The sequence below is a fragment of the Ambystoma mexicanum genome, chromosome 1q, assembly GCF_040938575.1.
Source record: "Ambystoma mexicanum isolate Mex_15411 chromosome 1q, UKY_AmexF1_1, whole genome shotgun sequence".
NCBI lineage: Eukaryota > Metazoa > Chordata > Amphibia > Caudata > Ambystomatidae > Ambystoma > Ambystoma mexicanum.
In genome coordinates this window covers 581,682,456-581,699,003 of record NC_090922.1, presented here as the reverse complement: position 1 = coordinate 581,699,003, position 16,548 = coordinate 581,682,456, and the positions used below count along the sequence as shown (strand labels likewise).

General features: G+C 43.4%; 1 protein-coding gene across 1 annotated transcript in view; it reads left to right on the top strand.

Moving 5' to 3' along the window:
- LOC138521732 (flavin-containing monooxygenase 5-like) overlaps window positions 1–16,548 on the top strand; it is a 452,642-nt gene that overhangs the window by 273,888 nt on the left and 162,206 nt on the right. The window lies entirely within an intron of this gene.

Below are 16,548 nucleotides of genomic sequence, written 5' to 3'. Positions count from 1 at the left end.
GGTGCTGCCATTCAGCCGTTTCTTACTGCAGCATTGTAAATTTTTCTGGGCATCTGTGATCAAATGATATGATATAAGTAATTTATAACGCACCTGCACACAAGTGTTTCTAGGCGCGACAAGACAAGGGATGGAAGATAGAGGGAGGACAAGACAAACAATCTTACTAGGCCTTGTGTCATTCAGATCGTGCAAGTGCGAGAACGAGAAGTGCAAGGGGAAAGGGAGGGGGAAGTGCAAGGGAGAGGGGAGGGGAAAAAGGGCAGCAATGCTTTGACTAAGTGCAGTCAGGGCAGAGAGGCTCTGGGTAGTTTAAGGAGAACAAGGGACTGAAGGGTTAAAGTTACAGCCCCTAAGTGCATGGTAGGCCCAGAGTCAGTGCAAGGGTGAATGATCAAGAAAGAGTCTGGACTCAGTGAGACTCTGAGGGTGGCCAAGCAACCAGTCGGTAAAGCAGACAGGTAGGTCAGGTAAGCCAGCATGGGAGGGAGAGAGAGAAAGCAGAGGAGAAGAGGAACGTTTTGAGCTGCTTCCAGAACTTCAGGTGGTCCGCTAAAGCTTGAAAGGGGCAGGGAGGCTATTACAGAGGGAGGCACCTGTAGAGGAGAGAGATCTACCCCCACTCTCTTCCTGGAGAAGCATCTAACCCTTACAGAGTTGTAGGTAGCTGAGCGAAGGGCTTGAGAAGGAAGATATTTTGGAAGAGAGTGTTGGATGTAGTGCGGGCAGCGGGCCCAGAAATTCTTGTGGACAATGCAAAGGGTCTTGAACTTGATACTTGCAGCAACTGGGAGCCAGTGGAGAGATTTCAGGGCTGGAGAGATCCGATCCCTGTGCTTGAGGCCAAGGATAAGTCTTGCAGTCCTTTTCTGGATTAGTTGCAGGGGCCGGATAGTAGAGGAAGGCAGATTGAGAAAGAGGCTCTTACAGTAGTCCAGCCTAGAGAGAACCAGGGCTCTGCAGACAGTGAGCTTCTGGGGGAAAGTGAGAAAGGGAAGAGTCCCTTTGAGGAGGAGCAGCTGGTAGTGGGATTTCTTGGCAACGTCTAAGATGTGAGGAGAGAAAGAGAGTGGAGTCAAAGATGACACCAGTGTTGTTTGCCTCACAGGAAGGCGAAGGAAGAGGGCCCAAGGCGGGCGGCCAGAGTGAGAGAGGGAAAGCAGGGGCAGGCGTCCAAATGAGAAGGATCTCCATCTTACTGACATTAAGGGAGAGATAGTTGGAGGCACACCAATCCTGAATCGCGGATAGACAGTCGGGAATGAGCGAGAGATGAGAGGAGTCTAGGGGAGCCTGAAGGAAAGCGGAGTGTCATCCGCATAACACTGAAAGTTAGAGGAGAATGTAGGGGCCACATAGAGGTTGAAAAACCAGAGTGAGAGGATGGAGCGGGGAGAAAGGGACCAAGTTGGACCTGGGAGGGGCAGTGCAAGAGGAAGCAGGTCAGCCACTCAAGGGCCTGATCCGAGATGCCAAGTGCCCAGGTTCTCATGGAGTCGATTGATCAGGATTGATCAGGATGGCATGGTTGACCGTGTCGAAAGCACAGGAAAGATCAAAGAGGATGAGAACAGAAGGAATGCTGGAATCAAGGTTAGAGAGCAGAACTTCAGAGGTGTTCAGGACAGCAGTTTCCGTGTCTCTGGCACTGAAGCCAGACTGATGGTCATGGAGACAACCAACAGATTCCGTGTGGAGAGTAAGCTGGGATATGGCCAGCTTTTTCAACAGTTTGCCCAGGAAAGGGGTGATGGAGATTGGGCGATAGTTTGCCGGGCAGGCAGGATCGGCAGAAATCTTCTTGAGGAGTGGGTGCATAAGGGCGTGCTTAACGGAAGAGGGGAAAGAGTGATTACAGAAATCGGTCAAGGCTGGAGCGAGGGTGTCAATATGGTTCTTGATGGTTCTGGTGGAACAGGAGAGCACCTGTTTGGATAACACTTTCATAGATCAGACTTGTCTAGAAACCTCGTCAGGTGTTGTCAGAGAGAAAGAGGAGAAAGGAGGAAGAGAGGTAGAGATAGCCAAAGGGGGGCCCGAGAGAGGAAGAGGAGATGGAGGACAGGATGTCCTGAGTTCTAGCGTAGAAGTGAGATGACAGAGCCATACAGAGGCCCTGGGAGGGAACAGGAGATGTAAAGACTTCAACAGGATTGAGCAGTTCTTTTCAGATTTTAAAGACACAGGCTTGAATGTGTGTTCTATTCTTGATGAGTGTTATTGCTTCGACTGCCATTTTGGTGCAACCAGTTTAGATATGTCTAGATGTGGCCTGGCAAGCTTTACTATATTGTTATTACATGTCGACACTGGTCTACCTTGTGCAGCCAGTTGGACATGTTTTCATTGTGGCATGGCATTTTTAATAGCAAAGCTTTAATGTTCCTGTGCTCTGTTGTGACTTGCATCTATTCGATTGGTGTTACCCTACAAAACAATTGCAAACACTCTGGCTTTTTAGTCAATTTTTCTCAGACATTGTGCTGTATGTTATATTAAAACACATATGTATATCTTTCTCCTAGTGCAGTGTGCGGCATATCCGTTCAGCAGCACGTTTGTACGTATTGCCCAAGTGTGATCATCTAGGCTGGCCCAGAGTGTGGCGCGACCCTTGATTTGTTGCCGAGTTGGGGGGCCCCCTCAGCATGGCTCGCAGGGGGCCGCCACATCTTGTGCTACGCCACTGGTTCACACTACAAATTAACACAAAACACATGATTAAAACCAATGGTGGAGAGAATTTGAATCACTAGTATGTTAACCTAGTTTACAATGGTGGCCAACCTGATTAGCCAACAGGATTCGGACAGGAGAGGATGAGTCAAGTGTGATTGCTACTATCTTGACAGGCGCAGGCCACTACTGATTTGTGTATACTTACAGAAGAGGAGGGCTCTGTTATTTGCCTTAATTTTTATGTTCTTCGAATTTCATGCTTCTGTTTCATACATTAATTAAGGGGCACTGCCCTGGTTCTCCAAGGTCACGTGTGTAGCACCGTTAAATCATGATCCATTTTAATTTTTTTAGGAAATATTCTTTTAACTCGTTGGTCACCGATTTTCTGTTGTAAAGATAATGCAAAAGACAATTACTCTTATGTCTCTTAAATTATCTTATTTCAGCCGTTAATTGTTTCTCACGTCGTGTTGTTATTCTCAGGCATTGACTACTTTTTACTAGCAGTGTTTTAAATGAGCGAGTATTGTACTTGGCTGATTAACATTGATATATACTACACATTATTCTTGCCGATGTGTTATCACTCGTTCGTTTTTGTAACTGTTGGTATAGCTATTGACACCCAGACAACAGAAAAAGTTCAGTTTTTCTTTCACTTACCTTCCGAGAACGTAAGTCTTATTACCAGGGTGCTACGCACCTACTCGCCGTTTGCTGTTGTATCCGCAGCACGCGTTTCATCTACTGCATTTCAGGCTATTGTCGTGCGGACACGTGAGCAATGTGCATCAGTCATGTGAAGAACGCTCACGCAGTTGTTACGCCGTGGCTACCAATCACGCTACTACCATTGGTGTTGTAGTACAGCGCCATGTTCTAATGTTATCTACGTCAATTAAATAACTATGTTATGTACACACACGTGTGATTTAGAGCTATCAAGGCTTTTAGTTTCCAATGTTCACTCTCACAGCAATAAGTCCCCAAAAAGGAAACACCTGTACTTATTAGGGGTAGCAAATCGATATTTGGATAATATTTTGTGATTATGACAACTGTTTACTGACAGATGTTATAATTCTGTACTATGGATAGGCTCACCTGAGTTGTATCACAGGCTCCCATAAAACTGACTTTTAAATTGAAGTCAGGATCCGGACTTCAAATGAACAAGAAGTGGTATTAGCCCTATACCTACTCAGCAAAACAAATTGTCGGCACCCTTGGCGGCCCCCATGGTCGATGAGTACAACCTTAGCCTGTATGGCGTCATAGAGGTCCTACAAAGGACATTCAGTTTAACAAGTTTGTGTCGGGTGTTTGATATAAACTAGGCCTCCTTCATCAAACAAGGACACCAGATATATGTAGTTTACATATATTTATTTCTCTTAGTTGTAAAGTAGAGAATGCACTGGGACATCCATCTAGTCCAGTACCTTAGGTCCAACCGACATCAGTAGAACCCTGCACACCAAACATACATCAACATTCCACCTCAAGTACCAGTGACATCACCACATCAACACTCCACCTAGAATGTTAGTGACATCACCGTCCTTCACAACACAAGACTCATAGCCATGATCAATCCCACACAGATCATGACAGTGTTCTTGTAGACCCTCTATATATATATCAGGGCCCTATCCCAATCCACTTCATCTATATCTGAGCCCAGGTTCTTCTCACATACTTTTTTAATATTGAGTGTCCCCCCATTCAGACCATACGGCAGCCTCACATAAATCCTCGACACCCATCGACTGCCATCTTCCAAATCAAGTAACAGCGAGTGTGTCTCATCTACCTCCGGTTTCTCAGGTAAATCTGCCCACAGTCTCCAAAACAACTTTTTCAGTCTCATATATGTCAAAAATTGTCTTGACTGTAAACCATATTCCTCAGCCACCTCCAGAACCTTTTAACATTGACCATGTGGCCAGCCCTCTAGTATCCCAACCCCTCATGAGTCTGAGATCCCGAGTGTCCCTACAAAGGGTGGCCTTTAATGGAATATTATGGGAATACAGATCCTGTGTCTCCAGTAGTCGCAGTGTTTGGCGTCATAGTGTCCAACCTAGCACCTAGCGATAAGGCACCCTTACACCTCTTATGTGGGTAGGACAAATTGCCATTTCCTGATAGACCAAATTTCAAACAACATCATGTCAGCTGTGATGAAAGGGTCCCAAACTGTAAATGGAAGAGGGCACAAATTCAGGCTGCAGTAGAGATTGGGTACTCCTCCACTGCTTGCACAACTGACCACCAAATCAAGGACACCACTCTTCGACCCCCAAACTTGTACCTGGCATATGTATCTCATAGCTCTCAACTCACACGCTTTTGGCGGGTGTCACCCGCCTTGTAAAAGGCTGACTCACCCGCCAAGCCTCCAGCACTCCCATTCATTTCAATGGGCTTCTCACCCGCCAAAAACAAAATCGGGTGATTTCACCCGCCTTTGCAACACAAATGGTTGAGAGCTATGGTATCTTGTATTTGCTAACCTCACCTGAGAAATCACTCACCATCATATTCTCTTATGCAAGTCACCTGCTACAGGGTTGCCCCACACAGTGTTGGTTCTATTCCAGTGTTTCTGGTCAAAACATATTGTTCCTTCAATAAATACAAATACAAAAGATAATTTCCTTAGGCTGTCTGTGCATTTGGGAACTGAGCATGTGTACACAAAGCACTCATAATGACCTAGCTAAATTCTGTGAAGTGAAAGGAAACATCTCCAGCCAGACCTTCGTCCTCAGTGGAGAGATTTATGTTGCAGTCATTTTATCCTCACAGCCTAATTCGGGGGCTGTCTGAATACGTATATAAGTTTCAGGGTTACGAATATTTTAATGTTATAGGGTACTGTGAAAAATGAAATGAGCGCCAAGCTGAGTGTGCATTATGTACTTTGTGATTCAAGAATAAACCCCTTTTATCAAAGACATATTTTCCAAATGTAAAAATCTGTAGTCAATCTTTTGTTATCAAAATTCTCTTTGATTTATTTGTATTTATTTTATTTATAATGCGACCCTGGCCCTGAGGCAACTGGGCGCATGTATATCCAAGTTACACAACTTATATAGAACATTTTACAACAGGTTACAGCATTCAATATAAACGTAAGTTAAGTAAGGTAATAGAGATCAGAGTATGATGACAATGGTACACAGTATACTAAATCAATACACAGTATTTAGTATGAAACATCAGACCTTCTGAAGTCACTATAAAGAGGCTAGGCTATAGCTGAGTCCAGGTCCTGAAACCAGTGTTTAGTATTGCACTTAAATAGATAGAAGGACGGTTCTGATCTAATGGAGGCCGGGAGCGTGTTTCATAACTTGGACCCCTGGACTGGGAAGTTAGCGCCCCCAGAGTTTTGAAGTTTGAATCTAGGAATGGACATTGTGTGAGCTTGGGTAGCTCTAAGTGGTCTTGAGGATGTATGTAAAGAAAGTTGGTTGGTAAGGTATGCTGGAGTGAGGTTAGCCCAGGCTTTATGTATTAGGGCAAGAGTTTTGAGTGAAATTCTGTGCTCAACCAATAACCAGCGCAAGTTGCGTCTGGTGTCAGAAATGTGAGACTTCTTCGGGATGTTAAGGGCTGCCCTGATGTCTTTATTTTGAATTACTTGTAACTTGTTGATGTTTTTTTGGCTGGTCCCTAAGTAAAGGGCGTTACAGTAATCAATTTTGGACAGAACCAAGGTTCTGGCAAGCATGATGCAATTAGGTGTAGTTATGAAAGGCCTGCAAGCGGTGATTAATTTACAGGTGTATGCAGATGCTGCTACCACCGCGTTAGTTTGTCTGGTGAAAGATAATGTGGCGTCAAGGTAGATACCAAGTGTTTTAGTATTATTAGAGACAAGGATAGTGTTGCCATCTATAGTGAAAGATTTGAAGGCAGTTTTAAGTTTATTCAGTTTAGCGTGAGTACCAAGGATTAGCAGTTCAGTTTTATCGTCGTTTAGACAAAGTCTGTGTTGCGCCATCCATGCTTGTATCACTAAGTAGATTTCATTAAAAGTTTTGCTGTCAGTTGTGTAGTCTCCAGTGATGGGAATGAGCATCTGGGTGCTGTCCGCATAATTAGTATACGTGACACCCAGATAGTCAAGGATGTTGAAGAGAGGCTTTGTAAAGACATTGTAAAGCGTAGGGGAAACACACAAGCCTTGCAGGACCCCACAAGGTACAGGGGAGGGTTCAGCAGAGTCTGTAGGAGAGAAAACCTTCATAGTTCTGTTAGCAAGGAAGGAGCTGATCCATGCAGTGGCTGAGTCGGAGAAGTGTGCTGCTGTTTTCAAATGGTGGCAAAGCGTTTGATGATTGACCAAATCAAAAGCTGCTGAAAGGTCAAGCATTAGTAGGAGTGCTAATTTGCCCTTGTCTTTTAAGACTTGGATTTGTGTTGTGAGGTCGATCAAGGCAGTTTCCGTGCCGTGTCTCGGACGGAAACCGGATTGCCTGAGTCCCAGCAAGTTGTTGGATTCGAGGTAAGCCTGAATTTGCAGGTAGGCAGCTCGATGCAATATTTTTAGTAAAAAGGGCACCGTTGTGATGGGCCTGTAGTTGGACGGGTTGGCTGGGTCAAGTGTGGGCTTTTTGATTAGAGGGATGACCCAAGCGTCTTTTAGGTTGTCAGGCACTGATCCAGTTTTAAAGGAGGCGTTTATAAAGTTAGTGATGAAAGGCACAAGGTCATGTGCAGCTGCTTTAATAATAGGAGCGGGGCATGAGTCACCTTGGCAGTTAGATGGATTAAGTTTCCTAATGATGTTTTCTACTTCCCAAGTTGACAAAGGTGCGAAGCTAAATGGTTTACAAAGAAACGCTGGGGTTGTTTGTAGTCCGGGTCAGAAAGTAGCATACATTTTTTTGCGTTGATTTTAGATTGTAGAAGAGCTATTTTATCCAAGAGAGCCTTCTGGATGTTAGTACACCATAGGGCATTTGTAATACATTTGTCAGTGGGGGCGATGGGAGATTCCAATTCTTTTAGAATCTTAAACAGTTCTTTTGTGTTTGATTCAGCTTGTATAATACGTTTGTTGTACGTGTCTTTTTTAGAAAGGATGATGGCATCTTTGTAGTTAGACAATGCTAAGGTCAGCAAACTTTTATTAGTTGCTGAAGGACACTTTTTCCAGTGTGCTTCTGCAGTTCTCTTTGTTTTGCGCAGCTCTCTTAAGTGCGGGGTGAACCAGGAATTCAGGTGACGTTGAGGTTTAGGTTTACGCAATTTTAGGGGGGCGATGGTATTTAGTGCTTTCAGTATTGACTGATTGTATGTGTCCACTAGGACTGTGGGGTCTGAAGATGATATATTATTAAGAAGGGGAAGTATTAGAGGGAGGAGTTTATCGGTAGTGATGTCTTTCTTGTTCCTGGTGATGGTGGCTGGAGCAATGTTTGTAATGGGACATTGTGTGATGGCTTTGATAGAGAAGGTTATTTTATGGTGATCTGACCAAATACAAGGTACGTTGGATATAAGATCAATTGTGCAGTTGAGGTTAGTAAGCCAGTCAAGAGTTCTTCCTTTATTAAGTGTGGGCTTGTGAATGTTGTGGATATAACCAAGATCTGATAGAGTATTGGCCAAGTCAAGGGCATTGGTTTTCAAGGGATCATTAAAATCTTAATTAAAGTCTCCACGTACAATACTTTGCGAGTTGGGTTTAGCATTGGTCGATAAAAGAGACACAATGTCTTCGTGGAATGTAGAGATGGGTCCTGGTGGTCTGTAGATAAGATGCACTATTGCTGTGTGGTTAGGTGATAAAGGTAGTTTAATGGATAGAGATTCGGCAGAGGGAATTTGCAGGTCGTGAATAACTCTGATGTCGATAGTATTTTTAAAGATGAAGGCGAGACCGCCTCCTTTCACCTGATTGGTATTTCTATCACACCTAATGATAGCGTAGTCATGTGGGATGGCTAAGGCCAATGAGGGGCCTGATGCTGAATTTAACCATGTTTCCGTAACAGCAAGAAGGTCGAGCTTTTCGGAGGTTATGAAGTCAGCAATGTCCAGTGCATGGGCTGGAAGGGATCTAGCGTTCACCAAGGCTGCCTTGATATAGGAGTCTTTAGAGGGTGTTTTCTGCGAGGATAGTTGAGTATCAGGCAGAGTGATGGGGGCCGGACTAATGTCTGATACATTAGCCATGTTAGCTGGATTGTTATGCTGGTGCGCATATTTATTTCTCTTCAGTGGATATGGTTGAAGAGTTTTAGTACGCAGTCTAGCTCCTAATCTTAGATTTCTAAATGTGGGGCTAGGATTGTAGGAACGTGGTTCGATTTGGGCAGAGTTGCTTATGATATTATTATGAGGTGAGGGTGTGCTCTTATGTACCTTAGAGTATGAATACCCGTTTAGTGGGGTGACCCTGGAGCTCAGTCTAAGGTTTCTGCTCGTGGTAGAGCAAGGTTGATTTGGTGTTGGTCTGGTAGCGAAATGATGTATCCAGGGTGCAGGATCATTCAGGTATGGGTTAGCACAAACCATATTGTTGAACCTCAATATGTGGGTGTTGACTACTTCAGTAGTAAAGGCAGATGTGTGGTGGCCAATATGTGGGAAGGTCTGAAAGGTCCCGCGTCTAGTGGAGATGGAGGATAATGAGGCACCAGTACGTAATGGTGTGAGCTGGAGGCATATGGCAGGCTACCAGCTCAATGAGTAATCAGGCTCAAATTAACACACTAGTCAGGTGGGACGTGGCCCGTCTGTAATAGAGTCAGCGGTGCATTGGCGCCTAGGCTATAACACACGGGTGGCAGAGAAACCATCCATTAGATAGTGTATACTAACAGGCGCAAGTTACTAGATTAGAGAGATAGGTGCGAGCAGGGCGACGGCAAGTAAGGCAGTGTAATGGTGGCCAGTGAAAACTATTCAGATGGAGGAAGCACAATATTCAAGAACAGGAAGTACCAGTCAGGTACGCACATACAGATGTGAGGGTCAGCATATTAGTGATTTACACACCTCCCTAAGTGGATGAATGGGTACGCAGTCCGCGATAGTGACGTTACAATCTGGGCAGGCAAGTAATCCAGATCACAAAGTGGGAATAGTCAGTAACAGTGTAGCGCAAAGTAACATATTTAGCAATAATAGATGGTATTAGGTAGCGCTATGGGTGTGCAAGAGTGCATAGAGAGCACGGAGAATGATACACAGTTATAGAGCTAGATAGCGGAAGCAAGTGACATAACAGAAAATAAGCATCACACCTTTACAATATGATGCATTACGGCAACCTTAGCAGCATGCACATATGGACCAGAACAATCATAGGTGAGGGTACTGTAGGTAGATAGACACAGCTCGATTATTGGGCAGCGGCACATCAGTTATGGGAACAATGATTGCAGAGTGGCACGTAACGATCTTAGCCGGCTGGCATTAATGGGGAGCTACTAGCAACGGACACAGTAGACTAGCGGATTTGTCAGGTTCAATCAGGGGTGGGTACCAAATGGTGGAGTCAAGCCGCAGGTTGTGACGATGAGGGGGGTGAGGGGTAGATGCTGCTTACCGAAAGTTAGATGCAGAGCAGGCTAGAACCCTCACTGGAGCTATTTCTCCCCATCCCTTTCTCATTTGAATATTTCAAAAAAGTAAATTGGGAGTGTACCAGACTGTCCATTTTGGGAGGATACATTTCTATCAGAAAAGAATGTGTGGGTCTGTTCTCAGTTTTGATAATGTGATTTACCCAGTAACAAAAGCAAAACATGCTTATTATGCCTCAAATATATACTGAACGTGAACATTAGAAATGTAAATTGTAACATTTAAAGAAGAGCTGTTTTAAAATGTTACTAAAATTCAATCATTTCCTTTTTTTAATAGCTGATTTTGTAAAGAAAAAACCTTAAGATATCTGTGTTTTTTCTCTGGTCAGGAAGCTATCAGCAATGGCTGGGGTGGCTCTAGCAAACGTGCACTGACAACACGGCTCTCACCCACATAGAAAGAGAGAGAAAGAAGGAAGAGACAACGGGCACTAGATTGGCGTATGATATGACTGGTGCAGCTAGTGATATATAATTATGTCATATATATAGTGTACAAATTGCCTTGAAAATTATGCCAAGCACATGCAGAATGGATCACCATTAACATACCCTCAGCGAGGATTGAGCGTTATATTACAAATAACTTAAACATTTGAATCAAGGGACCTTTGTTTAGGAACTTTGCTCAAACTCATGAGCAGTACATAAGTGTATTAGAAAAGCAGTAAATAAGCTCAACCCTAAGTAGAAACCATGGATCACTATAATATGATGTAATCCTAGAGTGCCAGGTTCAAGGAAAGGCAAGCGCGAAAGCCAATCACGCCTGTTGCAACTGCCAGAGGTGGCTTTACCCATCCAAGAGATCCGAATAGATATTGCTGGAGGCATGGACAACACAGTGAAGTAACCAGAGTTATTATTATTGTCGTGTCTGACACCCACCATGTTCTGAGAGGTGGTGCAAATGAGGTTCCTGATCGCAACTGTTGCAGCAGAATGCTTGATAGCCATGTTTACAGGAAGGTGGATTGTACACCTGCTAAATTGGACAAAGGGGCAATTTTCATATCTCCAGATAGCTTGTGGAACTGAACATGGCTTTAGTAAAACAAGAAATGGAACATGCAGGGCCATAGGCAACAGCTGAAAATGAAGTGTGTCATTATTATTACATGTGTCATGTTTGCTTCTGGGAATACATCCCAGAAGCCCCACACCTCATTCGTTTGAACTGATTTTTGGACATTACGTTCACGGTGCTTTATGTGTGATAAAAACTAGGAAGGAATTGCCAGAATTAGGACTGTGAGAAACCTGAAGGTGTCTCCCTAACTAGTCCCAGGGGATCTGTCATCCTATTGACCAGGACATGGCCATTGCTGTTGGATCCAGTTCCTGGGGGTGGACCAGTGCTGAAGGATCACCTGGATGGGGGGTCGTCAGGAGTGGAACGGGAACACTGACAGGTGAGACACGGTATTCCCCTTCTCATAACCCCTCTTCCATATCCTACTACATAGGGTACTCAACCTCTCTACCCTCCTTTTATAACAAAAATAGTTTTGAACACCACGAGAGACAACAAACTAACATTAGTGCCCTTTACCTGACATGTCCCAATGCAAGGGTCAGGCAAAGTCAGGCAATTGACCAGAATCCGACAGGGATAAAAGGTGGAGCACGAGAGCACACTACGAGCAAGGCAGACAGCACAATGAGAGAGCTATCCCAGGCTGGCAGTTCAAGAGGAGGAGAAAGGCGGTAAGAACCACGGGAGAGACAAGGAAAGAAGTGACATTGCCCTTTCTGACCCAGACCTGCGATTCCTCTGTGGAAGAAATCGTAAGACTGCAAACAAACGTTAACGTATGCTGCAGCAGATGTCAACAGTACACAGAGCGCACCTACACTGATAAGCAGGATAACAGAAGACGCTTGCTCCCGTGGTACCACCCTTGACTCCATATACAAGGTAAGCCAAGCGGTTCAACACAGCCAGTGAGTCGAGGGGAGAACCGATTAGAAACTGAACTGTGTTAAATGAAAGTTGCAAGTTAAGGAAAGTTCAAAGAATTGTGAAGGTCGTAGGGGAACGCGAGCTGAAAGGGTTCGGCACCACGTGGGTGTATGGCGAGAGACTCTAGTTGGTTCCCCATTTTTGTTGAAACTACCAATACCAGAAGGCCATGTGAGAGCCGTGAGAAGAGTGTCAAAGTGGTCATAAAGAGGTCTAGCAAAATCTGCTGTACAGTCGAAAGTCTTTCACCTGCTAGTAATGGAAAGCTAAGGGAAATTAATCCCTCATGATAAGAGAAAAGATTAGCCAGAATGAACCCGACGGACGGATGCTGATAAAAAGGGGCAAAGCCTGATGCCTCAATGAACATTTGTGCTGACAAGAGTGAACCTGAGAAAGGGAGGCTTAACATGAATTGTTTAAAAAAGACATTGAGTGCCGTGAATGGAACGGAGAAGATTGTTTAGAATTCTTTGGAATACAAACCATAGTGAACCCGGCGGAGGGAAGCTAACAATCTAGAGGGGTCTGAGCCCAGAAGAGGGGGATCCAGGAGTGAAGAGACATCACCCATCGTATAGATGGAAAAAGAACTCTTTTGTTCATTATTTTACATGCAGCAGGTCCTCTGAGGCAAGAGACATTTTTGTGGAAAAGAGACTTAACCGCCAGAAGTCCTGGTATTTGCAAACAGAACTTGTAGGCTCGTGCTGACAAAAGCTTGAGTGTGTGCTGTGCTCTGGAATCTCACTGTGTCCCGTGCTAAAAACGTGGGGAAGGGAGACTACTATTCGGCTACTACATCCTGACATATCATTTGTGAACACTTCTTTCTTTCTCAAGAACCTCATCCCACACTTTTCTGTATTTGGTTGTAAGGACTGGTAATCTTTTTTCTTTTTTAGTATGGGCCCTTTTATTTTAACAAGACGCAACTAGGACTGCCTTATTATTATTTGATGGTTGTAGCCTGCTCCCATCTTAGATTTAGGTTTAGTTTAGGCGTTTTGTTTTTCAAACCCATTTATAAAATTTAATTAACACCCTTGAACTGTGTACACTTGTGTCTGTCGTTACTGTTGCCACCATGGGTTCCTTACAGGACAAATTACATAGTGGACTATTTGGTAAAGTAGTATTTAGAGCAAACTAATTACCAAAGGGTGCTTAATTAGGATGCTTCATAAAAGGCAGGGCATGACAAAAGGAGGCTAGATTCACAAGGTGAACAAATGGGTATTAAAATGATTCTGAAGGCCAGATGGTTAGATGCATATTTGCTAGACCTAGAACTCAGTGATGGTTGCACACACACGATCCTCCAAAAAGTCACCCTCTGACCTAGCCAAGTTTAGTGGTCGAAGAATCATGGGAAAAATTCAACCATCACAGAGAACATCAAGGTTCAAGGCATCTGACTTATCACAGGGGTGAAGCCAAGCGGGAGCCTTTGGGAATCTGTGTAGTGGTCCCAGCAGGTCAAAACAAAGATCAGTCCTATTAATTACTTGGTGGATCCGAAAATAGCCAGTTACTGCGCGTTCTATGTGAAACTGGGAAACTCCCCATTGAGAATAGTCCCACTTTTTAGATTTATATATCTCGCAAGATAAGTTCCGGTTCCAAACATGGAACCAGCAAGAACTTCACAAGTTCGAATCCAGCAACTCAGCCTTTCATCCTCAGAGTAAGTTCATAAATTGAGCTTCCATTAAGGTGGGTAATAACAACAGCAGTAATTACAGTGCTTAGAAGTGAATTCCAGCATGAAGCAATACATATGAACATAGATTTTTATCTGAACAAAGAATAATGCTAATCCGCATTGATGATTACAAGGATATGGCTACACTAGTGCCATCTAAAACAATGTATATGCTTGTGACGGCACAAATGACCCAACACCTGATCTGGTGGGAAAGTGGGGACACAAGTTTACACTGTGACTAAGAGAAGTATGCATTTCATGTTTATGCTGGTCTGTTTGTGTGAATGTCAATTGTACCAGCTGTACTTTTCTAATTGTTATGAACTCTTAGAGCTGCGGAAATAAATTCATGATTGACAAGTTTGTAAACTGTGCAGCAGTTGTTTATTAATGCGCAACCTTTTGCGCACTGACCCCCTTCTGTCCACCCATTGACCGCTCATGGCTTTGCTAATCCCCATGACCATTCCTTCCCACTACCAGCCCCTCCCGGGATCTCTTTAAGCTATCTCTATCATGATGTAGAATCAAACTTTGAGCTCAAAGGGCATGCCAGTGGTAATTCTAAGCAGTCTTCTCAAAACAGTCAGCTCAGAATGATAAATAAAATGACAACAACAAAGTATTAAATTACTTTCTAAAACGTTCAAAGCTTGGATTAGATTGCAGGGCATTCAGGAAATATGTTCCAGGCCTTTTCCTCTTGAACCGACAACGTTTTGCCCCCTGAAGTTACATTACATCTAAGAGGGTTAATGGTGGTCATAAAACACACGTGTAACACCCTAGTACTTTTATGGAAGCAAATCCTAGAAGTCAGATACATGGCTGACAGATGGTGCAGGCATTTGTAGATCATACTGTCCAACTTATATGGTATTCAGGATGCAACCAGGAGCCAGGAAAGCAAGTAGAAGATTGGAGGTACGTGTACTATATACGTAGCATTACTTTATATTTTTACAACTCAATTTTGGAGGCACTGAAGTCTCCAAAGTAACTATTTGGGACCCCCCGACCATCCAGATTTCATTAGCATAATAAAGTTAAGCCTGTATGACTGCCCGAGCAATGATACCAAGGTGCGCGTCACTGAGGTAAGGCCTGACTCATCTAAACAATCTTCTATAATATTGTATTACTAACCACTGCATTTATATATGATGTCACGTGTAGCTGAGATTCAATTGTGACCCACAACGTTTTACTTTAAGGAGGAATATGATAGGCTGTGATTTAAGTGTGACAGAAAAATATTTCCAGACTTCCACCTCCCTCAGTACAGCCTGTTTCAAACTGAGGTCTGTTATGTTACCAATTAAACTCAGTTTGACAGCATCTAATCTTGGAAGATTTCAAATGTGGTCTCTAAGTATTCACTATCATGCCGAAGATTACCAGGTTGAAGATTACCAGGTTGAAGATTACCAGGTTGAATAATGTCTGGGTATCACCGCAGCAGTGCAAGCCCAACTTCAGTGTATCTGGGAGATCATGAAAAGGCTTGGTATAAATATTAAATTAATAGAGGAGGCAAGGAAGATCTCGGAAGGACTGCTGCATTTTGTTGGGGTAGGTTTGGACATACATTCCTCTACAGTAACTGCACTAGTGCTCCCTTAGAGAAAAGATTTGGACCATTAACAGTGCTTTGTCTGACACCCCCACCATGGAATGCAATCCATGTAAAATCAGCCTGTTGGAATGGACACATTGAGGCGTGTGGGATACATCACATTGGGAATTGGAATCACATTGCAGCTGTTGAATAGGTCATATTTGAGATTGTTGGATGGTCCCCACTGGCATTTGTGGGATACATCAGTTTGTGACCTTGTTATTTGAAGAGAGCTTGTGCTCATTTTTGGAAGCAAAGCTTTGGGTCTTTTGGAAAGACACATGTGGGATTTGTGCAATGGTACTGAAGTATCCAGAATGTTCCACACGTGACAGGTACATTGATTTCAGCAAAAGTATTTATTCTCATAAGAGGCCCTCCTGTTCAGAATGTTGTTTCTCTCCTTCTCATGAACATTCACTGCACCTTTATCTATACACCTAAGACGAGAATGCTGTATGATGCTAAGTTGCCTGGGAGACCTGACAACAGGTTATGATGCCAAAGGCTAAGACCCTGGCAACCTCTAAACAAGTGAACATTAGTAACATGGCACTTGCCAAAACATGTATACCAATACTGTTTAACAGTAACAATAACACGTTTATGTCTGACAGTTATATACAAATACAATGAATGCACCTGTATAACTGTCATAATCAAAGTATGTACGTAATATACATAATATACAGTTGTGACTTTGTGGAAAGATTAAGTAATTCTGAAAAAGCATTGAAGATATAACAGGTACACATTAGGAAGAGGCATATTTGGATTTATGGAAAGGTTGATTGGAATTCATTGAATAATAATACGATTCGGACAGACCGGATGAAACCCACCATTTGGCAAGAGGCAGATTGGCTTTTTTGAGATGGATCCATTGTAACTTAGAAAATATGTTCTTATAAATGAAATACATTCAAATCGGAAACAATGGAAAGAGTCTCTGCTAAATAGGCTG